We start from the raw sequence: 6,540 nt of genomic DNA, 5'->3' as shown, positions 1-6,540 counted from the left end.
TCTTTCCACTTTGTCATTCTGCCTGACCTCTACCTTGCCTGTATGTTGCCCCTGGGTGACATTATCTTCAGGTAAGCGATCATTTCCACATAACTCCCAGCTCTACATCTTGTCTGTCTGGTATCAAGGGATGAATGAGGCACAACTTCTACTAACTCACCATCAGGTAGACTGAAGCCACCACTTTCAATGTCTGTCACAAACTACCTTGCCATTGTTTCCATTTCTTTACCCCCTCACTCACTGGACTGAACAAGGTTGTCTGAAAGCATGGTAGCCCCCTTGGTCCTGAGCTGAGCTTTAAGCCGCATGTTCTATCCCTCAGCAATCTACCTGTGCAACATTACCAACCTCAGATCTTGCAAAGGTCAGAAGTGGGGATGTCTGCTAATGCTTGCACTGTGCTCAGTTCCATTCACGACTCAAGATCATGAAGCAGTCTATGCCCAAATGCAGCAAGACGACATTCAGGCTTGGAATGATAAGTGGCAAGTAACATTCGTGCCACACAAGTGTCAGCAATGAGCAAGAGTCTAACCACCTCCCCGTGACATTCAACAGCATTACCGTCACCGAATCCCTCACCATCCTGGGCGTCACCGTTGACCAGAAATTTAACAGGACCAGCCACGTAAATACTGTGGCTACAAGAGCAGGTCAGAGGCTGAATATTCTGCGGTGAGTGTCTCACCTACTGACTCCCTAAAGCCTTTCCACCATCTACAAAGCACAAGTCAGGAGTGTGATGGAATACTCTCCACTTGCCTGGATAAGTGCAGCTCCAACAACACTCAAGAAGCTCGACACCATCCAGGACAAAGCAGCCTGCTTGATTGGCACCCCATCCACCACCTTAAACATTCACTCCCTGCACCACCGGCGCACCGTGGCTGCAGTGTGTACCATCTACAAGATGCACCTCCAAGTTCCACACCATCCTGACTTTGAAATATATCGGTTTCTTCATCATCGCTGGGTCAAAATCCTGGAACTCCCTCCTTAACAACACTGTGGGAGCACACGGACTGCAGCGATTCAAGGTGGCTCACCACCACCTTCTCAAGGGCAATTAGGGATGGTCAATAAATGCTGGCCTTGCCCGTGACGCCCACATCCCAGGAATGAATAAACAAAAAAAAAGTTTCCTACATTATTAGTGACTATACTTCAGAAGTACTTCATTGGTTATAAAGCACTTTGGGACGTCCTGAGGTGGTGAAAGGTGCTATATAAATGAAAGTCTTCCTTTTTTTTTTTAAGGGCAGCAGGTGTATGGGAATGCCATCACCTCTTAGTTCCCCTCCGAGTTACACTGCATCCTTGGTCATATATTGTCATTCCTCCATCGTTGTTTCTCTTTTTTTTGCGCTGTGCTAGCTGAGCCGCCATCTTGATTTTCTTCAGAATGATTTTTATCTTCAGGTAACTGAGTTTAAAACACAATTTTAAGATTTTCCTATTGCACCTTGCTTTTCACTTGTAATGGAGCCCAGGTCAGGACTTCGTTCTCTCGCTTTCTTTAAACTCAACCTGCCGGTAGACCCGATCTCAGCCACTGTTACGAGTTGAAAGAATCCGATAGTCTAAACCTCTCACTCGATTACCTCTCGGGCATTGCCTCCAAATGCAAAGACAGAACTGAAACATTATGATGTGCTGATAATGAAATGGGAGAAGGCAGAAAGGGCAGGTTTTGTAACAATATTGCTCATGAATATTTTGTTCCATCGAATTGTTAGTTAAAGGTTTGGATGTACGTTCGGTGAAGTATGGCAATGCTTATATAGTCATATAGAGTTATACAGCACAGAAAGAGGCCCTTCGGCCCATCGTGTCTGCGCCGACCATCAAGCCCTATCCATTCTAATCCCATTTTCCAGCACTTGGTCCGTAGCCTTGTATGCTATGGCGTTTCAAGTGCTCATCTAAATGCTTCTTGAATGTTGTGAGGGTTCCTGCCTCTACCATCAGGCAGTGAGTTCCAGATTCCAACACCCTCTGGGTGAAAAAGTTTTTCCTCAAATCCCCTCTAAACCTCCTGCCCCTTACCATGAAACTATGCCCCCTGGTTATTGACCCCTCGACTAAGGGGAAAAGTTCATTTCCATCTATCCTATCTATGCCCCTCATAATTTTGTACACCTCAATCAGGTCCCCCCTCAGCCTTCTCTGCTCTAAGGAAAACAACCCCAGCCTGTCCAGTCTCTCTTCATAGCTGAAACGCTCCAGCCCAGGTAACATCCTGGTGAATCTCCTCTGCACCCTCTCCAATGCAATCACATCCTTCCTATAGTGTGGCGACCAGAACTGCACACAGTATTCCAGCTGTGGCCTAACTAGCGTCTTGTACAGCTCCATCATAACCTCCCCATATGCCTCAGCTAATGAAGGCAAGTATCCCATATGCCTTCTTAACCACCTTATCCACCTGTTCTGCTGCCTTCAGGGATCTATGTACATGCACATCAAGGTCCCTCTGATCCTCTGTCCTTCCTAGGGTCCTACCATTCATTGTATATTCCCTTGCCTTCCCAAAATGCATCACCTCACACTTTTCAGGGTTAAATTCCATTTGCCACTGTTCTGCCCATCTGACCAACCCGTCTATATTGTCCTGTAGCCTGAGGCTTCCCTCCTCGCTATTTACCACTCCACCAATTTTCGGGTCCTCTGCAAACTTACTGATCATACCTCCTACAATCATATCTAAATCATTAATGTACACTACAAACAGCAAGGGACCCAGCACCGATCCCTGCGGTACACCACTGGACACAGGCTTCCAGTCACAAAAACAACCTTCGACCATCACCCTCTGCCTCCTGCCACTAAGCCAATTTTGGATCCAATGTGCCAAATTGCCCTGGATCCCATGGGCTCTTACCTTCTTGACCAGTCTCCCTTGCGGGACTTTGTCAAAAGCCTTACTGAAGTCCATGTAGACTACATCAACTGCACTACCCTCATCCACACACCTAGTCACCCCCTTGAAAAATTCAATCAAATTGGTGAGACATGATCTCCCCCTGACAAAGCCATGCTGACTATCCTTGATTAATCCTTGCCTCTCCAAGTGGAGGTTAATTCTGTCCCTCAGAATTTTTTCCAATAATTTCCCTACCACTGATGTTAGGCTCACTGGCCTGTAATTCCCTGGTTTATCCCTACTACCCTTCTTGAATAATGGTACTACGTTAGCTGTCCTCCAGTCCTCTGGCACCTCCCCTGTGGCCAGAGAGGTTCTGAAAATTTGTGTCAGAGCCTCTGCAATCTCCTCCCTTGCCTCACACAGCAGGCTGGGATACATCTCGTCTGGGCCTGGGGATTTATCCACTTTTAAGCCCGCTAAAGCCGCTAGTACCTCCTCCCTCTCAATGCTAATTTGTTCAAGTATATCACAATCCCCCTGCCTGATTTCTATGCCTACATCATCCTTCTCCATAGTGAACACAGATGCAAAATATTCATTTAAAACCTCACCTACAATATCTGGCTCTACACACAGATTGCCACTTTGGTCCCTAATGGGCTCTACTCTTTCCCTGGTTATCCTCTTGCCCTTAATATACTTATAAAACACCTTGGGATTTTCCTTTATTTTGTCCACCAGTGTTTTTTCATGCCCCCTCTTTGCTCTCCTAATTTCTTTTTTAAGTACCCCCCTGCACTTTCTATACTCCTCTAGGGCTTCCACTATTTTTAGTCCTTTGTATCTGCCAAAAGCCTCCCTTTTTTTCTAATCCATTCTTGTATATCCCTTGACATCCAGGGTTCCCTGGACTTGTTGGTCCCACCCTTGACCTTTACGGGAACATGTTGGTGCTGTACTCTCTCTATTTCCTTTCTGAATGACTCCCAATGCTCTGATGTGGATTTTCCTACAAGTAGCTGATCCCAGTCCATTTTGGCCAGATCCTGCCTTATCATATTAAAATCGGCCTTCCCCCAATTTAGAACCTTTATTTCCGGTCCATCTTTGTCCTTTTCCATGACTACCTTAAATCTCACCGAATTATGGTCAGCGTCACCAAAATGCTCTCCTACTGACACTTCTACCACTTGCCCGGCTACATTCCCTAGAATTAGGTCCAGTACCACCCCCTCTCTTGTAGGACTTTCTACATGCTGGCTCAAAAAGCTCTCCTGGATGCACTTTAAGAATTCCACACCCTCCAAGCCTTTCACACTCTGACTATCCCAGTTAATATTGGGGAAGTTGAAATCCCCTACTATTATTACCCTATTATTATTTCTACACTTGAGATTTGCCTACATATCTGTTCCTCTATCTCCCCCTGACTGTTTGGGGGCCTATAGTACACTCCCAGCAAAGTGCTTGCCCCCTTTTTGTTTTTAATCTCTACCCATATGGCCTCATTAGAGGAACTTGCTCAGATATCATCCCTCCTTACAGCAGTAATTGACTCCTTGATTAATATTGCGACACCCCCTCCTCTTTTACACCCCCCTCTGTCTCGCCTGAAGATTCTATACCCCGGAATATTGAGCTGCCAGTCCTGCACCTCCCTCAACCATATCTCTGTGATATCATACTCCCATGTGTTCATCAACACCTTCAATTCATCTGCCTTACTCGCAAGACTCCTTGCATTAAAATAAATGCCATACTCCCTTGTGCCGTTACATATTTGCTCTACTTTCTGGACTGACTTGTTTTTTCCTCTATATTTGGCTGTGCATCACCCCCTACTATAGCTCCACTCCGTATCCCATCCCCCTGCCAAGTTAATTTAACCCCCCCCCCAACAGCACTAGCAAACCTAACCGCAAGGATGTTGGTCCCGTTCCGGTTCAGGTGCAACCCGTCTGACTTGTACAGGTCCCACCTTCCCCAGAAACAGACCCAGCGATCCAGGAAACTAAAGCCCTCCCTCTTGCACCAACTCTTTAGCCACGCATTCATCTGCTCTATCCTCCTATTTCTATACTCACTAGCACGTGGCACCGAGAGTAATCCAGAGATTACAACCTTTGAGGTCCTGCTTTTTAATCTGCTACCTAGCTCCCTAAATTCTTGTTGCAGGGCCTCATCCCTCTTTCTACCCATGTCATTGGTACCAATGTGAACCACGACCTCTGACTGTTCGCCCTCCCGCCGTTCAGTGACATCCTTGACCCTGGCACCGCGGAGGCAACATATCATGCTGGAGTCACGTCTGCGGCCGCAGAAACGCCTGTCTGCACCCCTCACTATTGAGTCTCCTACCACTATTGCCCTTCCACTCTTACTCCTCCCCCCTTGTGCAGCTGAGCCACCCACAGTGTCGTGAACTTGGCTCTGGCTGCACTCCCCAGAGGAACCGTCACTTTCACCGTTTTCCAACACAGAAAAACGGTTGTTGAGTGAGAGGCACTCTGGGGCTTTCCTGACTACCTGCCTGCCCCCCTTCTTCTGACTGGTGGTCTCCCATTCCCTCTCTGACTGCACTTTCTTAAGCTGCGGGGTGACCACATCTAAAAGCGTGCTATCCACGTAACTCTCAGCCTCGCGGGTACACCGCAGTGCCTCCAGTTGACGCTCGAGCTCCGAAAACCGGATCTCAAGTTGGCCAAACCGTTGGCACTTACTGCACATGTGGTCATCCTGACTGCAAGAAGCGTCTAGGAATTCCCACATGCTGCAGGCCGTGCAACACACGGGACTGAGGTCCCCCGCCATAATTTTAATTTAAAAATTCTTACATCAAATTTAAACTCTCGGATGCTCACTCTCCCGAACTACTTTAACTATGAACTACCTTAAAAGAAATAATCTTAAAATTGAAGAAAAGAAAAGCACTCACCCATTACTCACCAATCAGCTTCTTCCCCTGCGCCGGCGTCACTTTCTGTACTGTGATGTCACTCTCGAATTCTGTCGCCGCTCCCACTGCTCAACTAGCCCTGAAAATCACCGACCTTTATTTTCTCCCACAGCCGTTGCTCCCTCGCAGATCCGCCGCTCCCGCTGCTCTGTTTACTCTCAGAATCTCCCGCCCTGTTTACTCACAGAATCTCCCGCCCTGTTTACTCACAGAATCTCCCTGTTTACTCACAGAATCTCCCACTCTGTTTACTCACAGAATCTCCCGCTGTTTACTCACAGAATCTCCCGCTGTGCGGCATCGGGTGGAGGCGGAGCAGCGCGGCAGAGCGACTACAAGAGGCCCCAGAGGTTCAGGTAGGCCTCAGTGCGGCATCGGCAGCGGGTGGAGGCAGAGAGCGCGGCAGAGCGACTACAAGAGGCCCCAGAGGCTCAGGTAGGTCTCAGTGCGGCATCGGCAGCGGGTGGAGGCGGAGCAGCGCGGCAGAGCGACTACAAGAGGCCCCAGAGGCTCAGGTAGGCCTCAGTGCGGCATCGGCAGCGGGTGGAGGCGGAGCAGCGTGGCAGAGCGACTACAAGAGGCCCCAGAGGCTCAGGTAGGCCTCAGTGCGGCATTGGCAGCGGGTGGAGGCGGAGCAGCGCGGCAGAGCGACTACAAGAGGCCCCAGAGGCTCAGGTAGGCCTCACCAATCTCCAATCTCAGGCAAGGAGAGAGG

Source organism: Somniosus microcephalus, chromosome 22 (assembly GCF_052327205.1).
Source record: "Somniosus microcephalus isolate GS21.2 chromosome 22, FLI_Smic_1.0, whole genome shotgun sequence".
Classification (NCBI taxonomy): domain Eukaryota; kingdom Metazoa; phylum Chordata; class Chondrichthyes; order Squaliformes; family Somniosidae; genus Somniosus; species Somniosus microcephalus.
The sequence above is the reverse complement of the archived record's forward strand: the minus strand, read 5'-3'. Positions refer to the sequence as shown.